We start from the raw sequence: 13515 nt of genomic DNA on the forward strand, positions 1-13515 counted from the left end.
ATGTTTTCTTTTCTCCTGCTTTTCTTTCCTGGCTTTTTTCTCAAACGGCCGTCAACATGAGATGAACGGAACACTTCATCACCCTCATTGGTAACCGTAACAGCTGTATTTTCAAATCCTATGTATTGTTTGAAACCAAAATGGAAGCTTCAATTTCCAATACATAACACTAGTTTCAGCCAGTTGCATGGACGCAAGTTGCTCCAAATGTGATTTGAAGCAAGTATTGCAAGTCGCCAGGTGATATTACGCACCAGCACGCGCTCGCTCGTCCACGTTGTCCCCATCCCGCAGGCCGAACGAAGCCTTGCGCAGACACGCCGTATTGTCTCAGCGGCCGTCACCCCTCTCAGCTCTGAGTGCTTTTTTCTTCCTCCCCGTCGCTCATTGTGCGCCGGCCATTTAATGGAGACATTGAAATTCCAAAGGCCCATTAGAGAGCGGTGTGTATAATAGGAAGATGATGAGGTGTGCTGGATGTGATTACAACATCTGACACCTGCATGGTTGAAGAAGTCATGAAAGCCGTGGTCCCATTCGCACAATGGCTTGCACTTGATGATTTGTGAGGCGTGGGGAGAGCTGACCTACTTTCTACACATTCATACGCAGCCCACTCAATGCACAGGCTTACTTTGTGGCCAACTCTAACATAGCTCTACATAAATGTTAACTTCGTCAACGAAAACGAAACAAAGATCATTTCGTTAACACACATTTTTCACGGGACTAGAACTAGACTAGACTACACTAAACCAATATGCAATATGCATTTTCGTAGACTAATGAAGATGAAGCGGAAATATACTTCACTTAATAACAACTGGACAAATCTATGGACATTTTATTTCATGAACAAAAACAAGAGAAAAATTATATGATTTTGTAAAATCTTGTCTCTGCTAATCTGTCACTGTGCCACTTTCATGTGACACAGTGACACACCCCCTTTCAAATCTGCAGCTAACGACACGTGAGAAAGAGGTGAGAGGTGGATTCACAGTGAAATGTAAAAAAAAAAAAAAAGTAAATTAGCATTAGAACATAACATTAATCCAACTGCTGTAACGTTCCAACATTAATGTTAATTCGACCACTAACTAATGCTGGCTAACTTACTCGCTCATAGCATGGCGCCATAGTAGCAACTTGTTGATATACTGTAATAGTCTGTGAAGTTGTTTTTCGACAAAAAAAAAAAAAAAAAGAGAGAGAAAATGTTATGTGAAATAGTTTTAGATCCGAAATGTTCAACATAATCTTCTGGCAAAAAAATTATACAAGGTTAAATGATTGTGCTGACTAAAATTAGACTAAGTCATTGACTGTTTTCGTTGACTATAAGACCAGACGAATAAAATTTTCTTGCACTATAATTAAAAACTAAAATGCTAGATTTATAATCGACTAAAAGTTAACTAAATAAAAACTGGACGAGGTTGAATAACTATGATAAAAACTAACAAGTGTGACTGAAACTGGACTAAGAATAAATGTTAAAATGGTGGATAAAATTAACACTACACTAATACTACAAACTACATCATATACCTACTAACTATATTGTTGGCAGTATTAACGTTATCATTGAACATCAATATGATATAATTGATCCAGGTGAGTGTTGATACTGGAGTGCTTTTATTAATTTTTCAAGAATCTAAATCAATTTAGCACACAGACCAAGTTAGAACTTAACCCAAACACGGACTCGATTTTTTTCCCAGAGCAACAAGACGAGGAGAACAAGACAACAGCAAGTGCAAAGAACTTTTTGAGCGAGTGAGAAGAGCTAAGAGGCAAGGAAGATGAGGAAGGAAGAAGCGGAGGAAGATGAAGACCAACTCAGTGACTCATCACTTTGGCTGCCATGTCACGCCAAAAGATCCAATCAAAGGCTGCAAATAAACAAAATAAACACGCTTGGGGGAAAGACGACAAAGAAGTGTTGTTGCTGCCTTCAATGTTGCGTGATAGCTGTCTATTTGAAGGCGGAGGAAGAGGAGGAGAAAAACGAGGAAGGTTACAAGAGGGAGGAGCACAAATATATTGAACTGAAACTGAACTGTACTTAAAATGTGATGCTTTCACATGCCACTAGAGGGAGTACACACCACAATATGTACATGCAACATACAAACAATGTACCTCATTTTGAAAATCACTGCTCTATGTTGTCATTAGTTTTGTCCTGTGATGAAGTTAGCGTTACAGATGTTGCTAATCTAGTGTTATTGTGTAGTTAAAGGTTCTCTGATCGACTTGATGTTTATTGTTGTACTGTTAGTGTTGTCGCTTTGTGTGCTAAATGATGTAATTGGCAGTGATTGTTTTGACTTCACGGACATATGATTGTTATGCCACGCATGGCTTTGAAAGTGTTTGGTTAGACACATTGTTATGCCGCATGGAGCTTTGCGAATGATTGGTGTGACCACATGAGCATGTGATATTTATGCAATGAGAGTGATTGCTGACTTAACAAGCCTGTGATTGTTAGCCCATAAAAAGCATTGCAAGTGATTGTTGTGACAACATGAGCATGTAGACATGCCACACGTAATTGTTGAGATGACACAAGGGTATAATTTTTTTTATGCCACATGTAACTTTGAGAGTGATAGTTAGCACACACAAAACATTGAGTAATTGTTTTGACGGCACAATGATGTGTTTGTTATGCCACACAGAGCTGTGAGGGTGATGGTTTTCACTAAAGATGACTTGACTTGACTTGACTTGACTAAAGAAGGCTGTGATATTTTTTTAGGCCAAGAATACCTTTTCAGAGTAAATATTTAGACTGCATGACTGTGTGATTGTTAACCCACGCAAAGCATGTTTTGGGGATGTTTTTTTTTTTTTTTTTTTTGGCAATAGTGGGTAGTTTTTATGCCAACATAGCTTTGAGAGTGACTGTTTGGCCACACATGCATAAGTAAGTATATGAACGTAATGCTAAATTAAGAGTGATTGTTTTGCCCACACAAATGGGTTACTTTCATGTCAAAAGTAGCTTTGAGTGATTGTTTTGCCTGCGCGAGAGTCTGATTTTTATGCCACGTGAGGTTTTGAAATAATCCATATGACAAAGTTTTCAGAGTGATCATTTTGACAATGCAAGCATCGATTGTTTTGTCTGTTTTATCTGCGCTAGCCTATGATTTTTATGCCACGTGGATTTGGGAGTGCTTATTTTTTACTACACTAGTGTGTGATTTTTATACCATGTGTAGCTTTAAAAGTGATTGGTTTGACTGCACGAGGTTATTGTTAGCCCACACAAAGAATTGTGATGTATTTTTTGTGATCAGAGGTGTGTAATTTTTACTTTGAGAGCGATTGTTTTAACTGCACAAGCATGTGATTGTTATGCCACACGTAGCTTTTAGAGTGGTTTTTTTTTTTTTTTTTTTTTTTTTTGCCTACATGAGCGTGTAGTAATGTTATACATAGCTTTGGCAGATTGTTTAGATTACAGGAGTGTGTGATTGTTATGCCACGCTTGTAGCTTTAATGATCTTAATATGCCATGCATAACCGAAATACACATATATCGCCTCGACATGCCATACATAGTCAACAGAAGTGTAATTGTTATGACATCATGTAATACAGTATAAATTGTTACCACCAATCCCACTTGGTGCCAGCCTGATATGATACAACGGTGTGGGTTTTTATTTTTCTGTCCTACAAAAGACAAACTCTTTCCTCAAGAAATGATATGTCCATTGCAGAAGTGTTCCACTACAGCTAAAAGCAGAGGCAGTCTAGCAGAAAACACAACCTCTGGTAAAAACAACCAGAGGAAGAACAAATATTGAGACAAGAACAGAAAAGAGAACATGATGATGTAAGTCAGGAGGGAGGAGGAGGAGGACAAGTAGTGGGAGGTAACAAGTGGGTGAGAGATGCCTTCAGGTGGCCAATTTTCCTCACCCTGTTGGAGGGAGTGAGCAATTAGGACCGCTCTGTGTGTGTGCGCGCGCGAGTGTGTGTAGCTTGTCATGTCAACAGCAGGTGTACCGTTTTAAAGGCGGCAAGCAGACCACTCAGAGCACCAACCTGTCTTTTATCAACATTTGACACACACGCAGGCTGCAGCACAGAACATCAACAGCGCATTATAGAACACTGTGGACTACTTTGTTGCTATGTACATTATAGAACACCCAAGGTACATTATATAGGTTGTGATGTAGGTGGCTACATCAGAGTATCACTAACTACATCACACGAATACAGAATGAAAACACATTGGAAGCTTTAGATTGTGTACCTAATGAAGTGGCCAGTGATGTGCAATATCCACGCACATGTACAGATGTCTGCTTTTTTTTCTTTTTTTTTTTAAGGAGAGTTTCACCATGTGCGCCATCATTGTGTATTGACCGCTCACCTCTGGGGACCTCTGAAAGCCCATTCAGCCTGTGAAAGGTTATTTCAGGCTGCCGCAGGTTTGAGTTTACCTGACGTAACCCCGCTAGCTACATACATGCATGATGTGCATACGTGCATGATGTATGCATGCACTCGAAACACACACGCACGCACACTTTTGGGCTTGGGCCAACAAAGTGGCAGATGTTGATATATATATAGGGCAGAAAGTAAGAAAACTCAGTCAAGAAAATTTCCTTTGAAGTTCACGTTGATTTGAAGTTGTTATGAAGTGGAACACTTGGATTTTGAAAGCCCAAAAACGTCTTTTGAAAAGCTGACAGAAAAATTGTTCCCTCAAACTGGGCATGGAGTCACTCTCATTAATGGGATTATGATTTGTGTTGCATTATGGTTTACTTTGTTGTTGTTGGGGGGGTTTTTTTTGTTGTTGTTGTTGTTTTTTGCATTCTGTATTGTGGTATGATTTAAATACAGTAAGGTTCATGTTGTCGATTAGTTTAGTTTGTGATACTTTTTGTGTTGATATATGGCATGTAGTGCTTCAATTTGCATTGCAGTACAATTAACACCAAATATTTAGAATAAACACACTTTAAAAAAAAAAAAAAAAAAAAACGGATGAAAAAAAACAGCAAAATTTAAAATCCAACGGGAATAAATGGACTAAACTTGCTGTCCTCCATTTTGTTCATTTTAATATTAAAGGGATACCTTACTTATTTAGCCATTTTTGACAAAATTAATATTTTGCCTGTAATAAATTTGATATTTTCATTCTTTTTCATGTACAATTAGTACCTTTAACACATTTTGCAACTTACCGTCAACTGAAAATGACATCACAAGGGCTCAGGTAACTAATCACAGCTCAGCTTGTGAATGTCACATCACCAAACCTAGAAAACAGGTGAGCTGCAAAATGTGTTTTTAAAGGTACTACCGGTAATTGTATGTGAAAAATAAAGAAAATGTATCAAATTAATTATAGACAAAACATTAACTTTTTATTGCTATAATGGGCTAAATAAGTGAAGTATAATAAGTGATGAAGTATAATGAAGTATATAATGTAGTGTGTATATATATGTAGTATATATGAAGTATCATGAAGTATAATAAGTAAAGTATAAAACACTGTCTTGTGTTATGCAAATGTTTTTGATGATTAAACATTAGCGCGGGAGGGCTCGACAAATGTCACTCGCGTTTCAATTGAATTAATTCAATTGAGCAGTTGACCAGTTGATTACAACATCATCGTCATGCAAATGTGTTAGGACAGCACAACATACACACAAATATTGTGAATATCAACGTGATATCACAGTAACTTTTGTGGATGTGACTCTGTGGGCTAAGAAATGTAATTCTTCATGACTTTTTCATGGAAAAAAAAGAGCAACAAACACACAGTTTTATATTGCCACATTATGCATGACAGAGCAATTGAATATTTATGAAAGCACCAACGGCGCCAAAAATAGCAGTGGGAAAAGCGTAATCGAGTACAGCACCGTGGAACCACTCGAGGTGTTTGGCTTCATTTTGTGCTAGTTGACCACAAGTCAACTCAACTAACGTCTTAGAAAACTACACGGATGCTTTCAAACACAAGCGACCTGACTTAGGAGGGTTTTTGTTGTTGTTGTTGTTGTTGTTGTTTTTTCGTCGTTCTGTTGATCTTTTGCTTTGACTTGTGAGTGAGGATTTGACAAATGAGTGCTGTGAACTCAACTCTTTTCACAATGAGCAGCAGTTTGGCAGCTAGTTAGCAATTCTTCACAACGGAGGCTTCAAGCTGTTTATTGCCACTCTCAGATAACCTGTGAAACTAAACATAAAAGAGAGAATTTAATGCCTTATTGACATAATTACCTTTACATTTTTTTATTTTTTATTTTTTTTTTTTAGATTTTTTTTCAGGAAACACAAAAAAAAATCAACCATTTGATTCATGAGGAGATGATTTTGGCAAAAATAATCATTTTTGACAAAAAATGAGGCAATTATTTTAAGAGCATGATGAATTGTGTTGAATATTTAAAACTAAGCAACGTTGCCTAAGGAATGCACTGTTAGATTAATGCTAATGCAAAACGCCATAGATAAGCTAACAAATAGCAATGATAGTTGCAGAGTGATAACCCAAAAAAATAAGCAGTAGAGCAACATATATGGACAGACAATATCACAATACTCACAGGCATATATTCTTTATCCTCTTTGAAAAATATTGTAGCTTCACAATGTAGTGGTGACTCTCGTTCATTTGTAACTGTATGAACAGAAATTTCCTTAATTAATTAATTATTTCCTTATTTGTTCCTTTTTTTCACATGACAAAAAGTTGGAACGAATTAAAAGCATTTCCGTTTATTTCAATAGAAAACATTGAGTTGTGATACAAAAGTTTTGAGTTATGAGCATAGCCATGGAACAAATTACATTTCCATTTCCATTCTACGGTACATTATGAGTATCAATTCTTGCCAACCTCCTGCTGGTCATTTCTGCTCTCTCCCCTGCCCTGCCCTGTCCTTATGTGAGTGTGTCATGTGTCTGTGTGCACTCCCATGAATAATGCAGCGTGTTGTGCGAAAAGATAACGAGGCAACATGAGGTTGTGTCAGAGTTGAAGGAGGCGATGTCCCTACAATCACCTGCGACCCTCACAGCATGGACGCCGTAAAATGCGGGGTGGGTGCGGGGGTCTGGAGGGTCAGTTACAGTTAAAGATGGAGGCTTTATGAAGAAGTTTTAGGAAGGAACTCAGAAAAAAAAGTAAACCTTTTTGGGTAAATCAAGAAAGTCATTGTTTTGTGTTCAAAGCAGTGGTAATCATTTGCTTTTTGCCACCCAAAAGATGGCGCCTATTGTTTACTGACATTATGAAAAGCTCTATACCGTTGTCCATGTGGTTTGGCATACAGCAGATAGATGACACTTGATGCATGTCGTACTCATGCATAATGAAATGATGACATAAAAGGAGGCGCCGAAAAGACAAAAAAAAATGCATCTGCCGCTGCGGTGCCTTCATCTCTTTTGTGCGCTCCTCTTCATCCGTCATTGTTTGTGTTCCTCTCTTTCATTTGCCCGCTGCCAAATTGAGACTGAACGAGCTCCAAATGGCTTGCGAGCGCAGACGGAGACACTTCCAACACTTTGCCACTCTCTTTCATGAACCATCATCTCATACACACATGCGCACACACACCCACGCACAAACACGCAGACCACTGACTGGCTGGCGAGCTATCAGCAACCTGCAGCTCTGCAAGGAATCATCTTTTTTGTTGTTGTTCTTGTTGTATGTTTGCAAGGACATAGAGAAGCACTGGACATTTCATTAGGTACATTTGTGCCATCAAATAGTATTCAATTCTAAAAGTGAAGTCATCACCAATATAATTATGCTTAGGCCGCATGAGTAATAATAAAACAAGACAATTGACTTTCCCGAGAAATTGCGTGTGAATGATGAAGAGCTGAATCAGGATTGAAAAGCTGTGGAAATAATTCAATTGTGTTGAAATGTAGAATATGAAAACTGAAGTTAGAAATGTTCAAAGTTGAAAGAGCTACAGTTGATAGATGTGCTAATGAGTTTACATGCACACCAGTGTATCGCTTGATTAGAGAATTGTATTGTGAAAATTTGGCAGTTTTGGTAATGTCATAAATAATTCCCTGAATGTTTTAAAGTTAGAGTGGTTTAAATCAGTCAAGAAATGTCCAAGTAGGAGATAAAACTTAAGTGGAAATACGTAAAAAAAATAATAATAATAATAATAATAATAAAATAAAATAAAATAGTACCTCTTAATTTGGGAGGTCTACCATGAAAAGTGTTGCGTTTTGGCAATGTGGGAATTGCCAAAGGTAAAGATGGCGAAAATGTGAATTTTTAAAAAATATGTAAACTGTTTTCCCACGTTCATAATTTTGTGAAGTTGGAATGGTTCGAATCAGTTGAAAATGTGTAAGTAATAGAATCTCAAAAAAGTGCACTGAATAACAAAAATACATATTTTTTTAGTACTGAATAACATGAATCGAAAACAAAACAAAAAACATCACATTGGTGCTCTTCTTGTCATTTGCGGATCACGACAAAAGGAGAGCAGAGTCGGTTGCTGGGCAACAGGCATGAAAGTTGATAACCTGCCATGGATTGCCTCGGAAGAAAGTCGGGAGGTGTAAAGTGGCGCTGTGGCCATTTGAAGTGAGTTATGAGAAGTTTTTTGTCACATGGTGAAATCATCCAACTTTTCCGCCAAATTCTGCACACACCCTTTCATGATAACGTACAACTTTCGCAGACACCCATTTTACATTTGGAGCCAATCGAGTGAATTTCTGCCAATTGCTGAGCCACCAACAAAAATGACCTGTGTATTTAACAATTTCTTTCTCAATTTTTATGTGTTTCGATAACATTAACTAAATCACTCCCAGCCATTTTCTGTGAAGCAACCCCCTCTGCTCCCGGCTGTTTTCCTGGATTTTGACTGATTTTGAAAGGCCCACAGAATATTGTGTTCTATTGCTATAAAAACATGGAACCTAACAAAAGAAAGATTAGAATCTCTACTTTTATCAGGGGAAAATGTTTTTTTGTATCTGTTTCTGTTTTGCAGAAATTAGCATTAGAATATAGCTAAGTTTCAGCATTATTCACAAATCTGTTGAAAACACCGGGGGAAATGAGCTTATTGCACCATGGACCTGGCTGATCTCTTATACTCTGCTGCCACCTGATGTTTTTTTTTTTTAATAACTACCATTGAAACCTCTTCTGGTCAGAAGCTGCATCAAAGTATTCTGTGTGCTCTAGCATAGAAAAAAAACAAAAACGTATATATACGTTTTTGGGAGTGCAGGAAAAAGTATTAAAAAAAAACTAGACGTTTTTGGGATTGAATGAGTTAATAAGAAACTCAAAGAGTGTGTACTTATATGGTATAAACAGACTGTGTTGCAGTAGTAGAAATTGTGTCAGCTTCCCATAAAAGGAGTGAATGGCAAACATCATGTTTTGTTTTGTTTTTATTTTGTGATTCGTACTAAAGAATGGAAAAAGCGAGAAAAAAAAATCTAAATATGTTTTTCAACATTCCAGGAGCTGTTATGCTGCCGATTGTTTTGGAGGGTTCGTTCTCCCTAAAATAAACATGCGAACACGCTCACATGATGTTGCCTTTCCACTTTCCAGCCAACTGAATCCAGTAGTTGCATTTCCCATTTGACGCCATCTATTTGAAAGCACCTCTAATTGAGCATAATGAATAGTAAAATTGAGTGGAAAAAAAATTGTATGGAAAATGAAAAGAAATATCCTCCGCATTCATCAGTCCATAAAAAGTTTCTATCGTCATTTATTTCCATTTTTTCGTCAATTAATGAATAGTTTAGAGAGATTTCTAGTGGCGCGAACGCCGCTCTTGTTGAACATCCGCGTTTTTGTCATTCGGCGGCAGTCATCACCGATGGGATGTGGAAATGAAGTCTTATTATAAAACAGTCGTCAAAGCACAGATGGAGCGACACAGACAGACGGCCGCATCATTAAAATCAGAGTTATAAAAAGTTGATAATTAAAGACAGGCCTCGCAGGAGGGGGGCGAAGACGGGGGGATAATTGGCTTTCTCTGCCTCGACACTTCGACCCACTTTACTGGCAATATGTTCGGAATGTGGCACGCACGCACACTTGTATGTGTGCATGTGTGCTCCACTCGTCTTGATGACAGATGATTGGCTTTTTCTTCCAGACAATAAGTACTTAACCCTTCAAATATGCTCATTTGTCCCCAATCACACAGAACGTCCCATGAGCAGCTGTAAAAATATTGCGTCAATTTTACACTTTAACTCATTCACTGCCTTTGACAAGTATACTTGTCAATTGTATTTTTTAGAGCGGTGCTAAATGGGGGCGAATCTGAGCATGCTCCACTGTAAATATCAAACTTGGAAACAACTTTACTGATGCCCAACCACCGGTAGATGACATCATTGCCCCATTTTATAGGAAATAAACACAGTTTCAGAGTCCATGGGAGAAATGGCTGTATTTTGGCAAACCTACATTTTTCTGCTGTCAATTATAAAAGAACGGGACGGGACAAAAAGTAGGGAGTCTATTCTGTTATTTGGTAGATTCGGTTTATATATAATTATTGAATGTAATATCACGTGAGTATTGGAAATGTAAAAATTTTCTATAATGACTGGCAGTGAATGAGTTTTAATAAGTTAATATTTTTACAAGTATTACAACGCCAGTGATACATTGCTTTATGTGAAATCCATTAATAATTAAATAAAAAAACTTGGATAAAGTGGAGTTATTAAACAGATGGATGAATTTTAAAATTGAAGGGTTTTTTTCACATTAAATGAGTCAGTCGAGTCAAAATTACTTATGCCTGAAATCTAGATATCAAATAGGAATTAGCCTCTATTTTGGGCATTTGAATCTATTGCTGTGATATTAGTTTTGAAAATTGTAACGGGGTAAAATATTGCTGCATGCTTTGAATGGGGAAAAGTAGTGGAAAAAATACGTAAAATGCTAATTAAATGCCTGTCTCAAAAATGTCAATTGTGAGTGTAGCTTTTCAATTTTGGGGATGTTGCAATTTAAAACAAATATACAGTATAATTAAAGTTTGGTTGTATGTGTTAAAACTGTGTCAGGGTTACCTGCTTGATATCTATTAAACACGACACAAAAAGGAGAGAAGACACTCAGTTCAGGACTCTCGAGGAGAGAGGAGAGTAACTGACCGATACAATTCACTCCTGCACTCTCTGAAGATTCCTCTCCTCACCCTCTATATTTATTTCTTCAGTTTTTGAGTCGTCTTCAAATAGCCAGGCTATGTGAATGTGAGTGGGAACAGAGCAAAGCATTCTTCATTGCAAGCAGAAGCAATTCTTCATTGCAAGCAGAAGCCGTTCATCATTCCAGCAAATGTATAAACTTATTATTTACATTTATTCCTACAAACCGTTACTATGATAATTTCAATCATATCTCACTATTTTCTCTTTAGTTATTTCATAGAATCAAAATGCATGAAAAAATAAAACTAAATGGCACACACCACTATTGGATCGCTTAAGGATTGACAGATCTGATTCCCATTAGTCCACTGCAAAAAACATCACAGGTTTGCGTGAATTTAGCTAAATAAGTCCCACAGAGGAGGAAGTGTAGGAAGAGAAGGAGAAGTGGAGGAAGATGAGGATAAAAGGAGGATGAAGAGGAGAGGAAAGTGACAGCAGGCGAGCGTACAAGTCATGCAGGAAGTGAAATTCGATGTGGAGTCTTGTTATGAACAGTCAAGAGTTCACCCAACCGTTCACAGTTCGGCGACTAACCTCTGCACCTCTAATGTGTGCGCGCGCGTGTATGTGATTTACAATGAGTTCTGTGTGAGTGTGTGTGTGTAAATGGTGTCTCTGTCTGAGACGCGGCGTGACAACGAAAGCCACTCAGAGTGACCTTGTTCTCTTTCAAGAGTCCGCGCCCACATGCAATAACCGAGCCGATGCGTTTATTTGAGTGTGTGAATTATGACGGCCTATTCTCTCTGTATTTAGTAGGAATTTGTCCAAAAAGCAAAAGCAGTTACAGTAAGCATCCATTTAAATGAGCAGAAGCTTATATGGCAAAAATCCTTGCTTTTTTGTGTGTGCGTGTTTTTTTTGTTTTTTTGTTTTTGTTTTTCAGATGACCATGTATTGTAAAGCATAAACATCATGGATTTTCTGGCTTTTTTGGCTTTTATTCCTAAAAAAACATTTAAAAAAAAAAAATGACCATGTATAATAAGGCTTTTTTTTTCCCAGATGACCATGTATAATAAGGTGTTTTTTTGTTTTTTTGTTTTTGTTTTGTTTTTTGTTTTTCAGATGACCATGTATAGTAAAGCATAAACACCATGGATTTTCTGGCTTTTTTTCCTAAAAAAAAAAAAAAAAAAAAAAAAAATGACCATGTATAGTAAGGCTTTTTTTTTTTTCCAGATGACCATGTATAATAAGGTAGTTTCTTTTGTTTGTTTTGTTTTTAATGACCATGTATAGTAAGGCATGAACATCATGGATTTTCTGCCTTTTTTTTCCTCCTATAAAAAATTACCATGTATAGAAAGGTTTTGTTTTTTTTCGTTTTTTTTTTCGTTTTTTTTTTTTTTTTCAGATTACCATGTATAGTAAAGCATAAACATCATTGATTTTCTGGCTTTTTGGCTTTTATTCCTAAAAAAAAAATAAAAATAAAAAATAGAAAAATGACCATGTATAGTAAGACTTTTTTTTTTCCAGATGACCATGTATAATAAGTTGGGGGGTTTTTTGTTTGTTTTTTGTTTTGTTTTGTTTTCAGTGACCATGTATAGTAAAGCATTAACATCATGGATTTTCTGGCTTTTTTTCCTTAAAAAAAAAAAAAAAAAAAAAATGACCATGTATAGTAGGGCTTTTTTTTTTTTCCAGATGACCATGTATAATAAGGTGTTGTTTTTTGTTTTTTTTTTGTTTTTTTTTTTGTTTTTTTTTTAATGACCATGTATAGTAAGGCATTAACATCATGGATTTTCTGCCCTTTTTTTCCTCCTATAAAAAATGACCATGTATAGTAAGGCTTTTTTTTTCCAGATGACCATGTATATTAAGGTGTTTTTTGTTGTTTGTTTGTTTTTTGTTTCTTTTTGTTTTGTTTTTAATGACCATGTATAGTAAGGCATTAACATCATGGATTTTATGGATTTTTTTTTTCCTATAAAAAATGACCATGTATATTAAGGCTTTTTTTCATTCTTTTTTTTTCCTTTTTTATCTTTCTTTTTTTTCAGATGACCATGTATAGTAAAGCATAAACATCATGGATTTTCTGGCTTTTTTTCCTCCTATAAAAAATGACCATGTATAGTAAGGCTTTTTTATTTTTTTTATTTTTTATTTTTTTTATTTATTCATTTATTTTTCCAGATGACCATGTATAGTAAAGCATAAACATCATGGATTTTCTGGCTTTTTTGGCTTTTATTCCTAAAAAAAAAAAAAAAAAAAAAAAAAAAAAAAAAGAAGACCATG

At 36.4% G+C, this 13515-nt stretch overlaps 1 long non-coding RNA gene across 1 annotated transcript in view; it reads left to right on the forward strand.

The window, feature by feature from the left end:
- The window catches only part of LOC144000942 (uncharacterized), a 305500-nt gene extending 301837 nt beyond the window's left edge, over window positions 1–3663 (forward strand). The window contains exon 6 of the long non-coding RNA XR_013278337.1: window positions 1728–3663. This is a non-coding gene — a long non-coding RNA (uncharacterized LOC144000942). The remainder of the gene's footprint in view (window positions 1–1727) is intronic.
- Window positions 3664–13515: the final 9852 nt, after the last annotated feature.

This window comes from Festucalex cinctus, chromosome 14 (genome assembly GCF_051991245.1).
Source record: "Festucalex cinctus isolate MCC-2025b chromosome 14, RoL_Fcin_1.0, whole genome shotgun sequence".
Taxonomy (NCBI): Eukaryota; Metazoa; Chordata; class Actinopteri; order Syngnathiformes; family Syngnathidae; genus Festucalex; species Festucalex cinctus.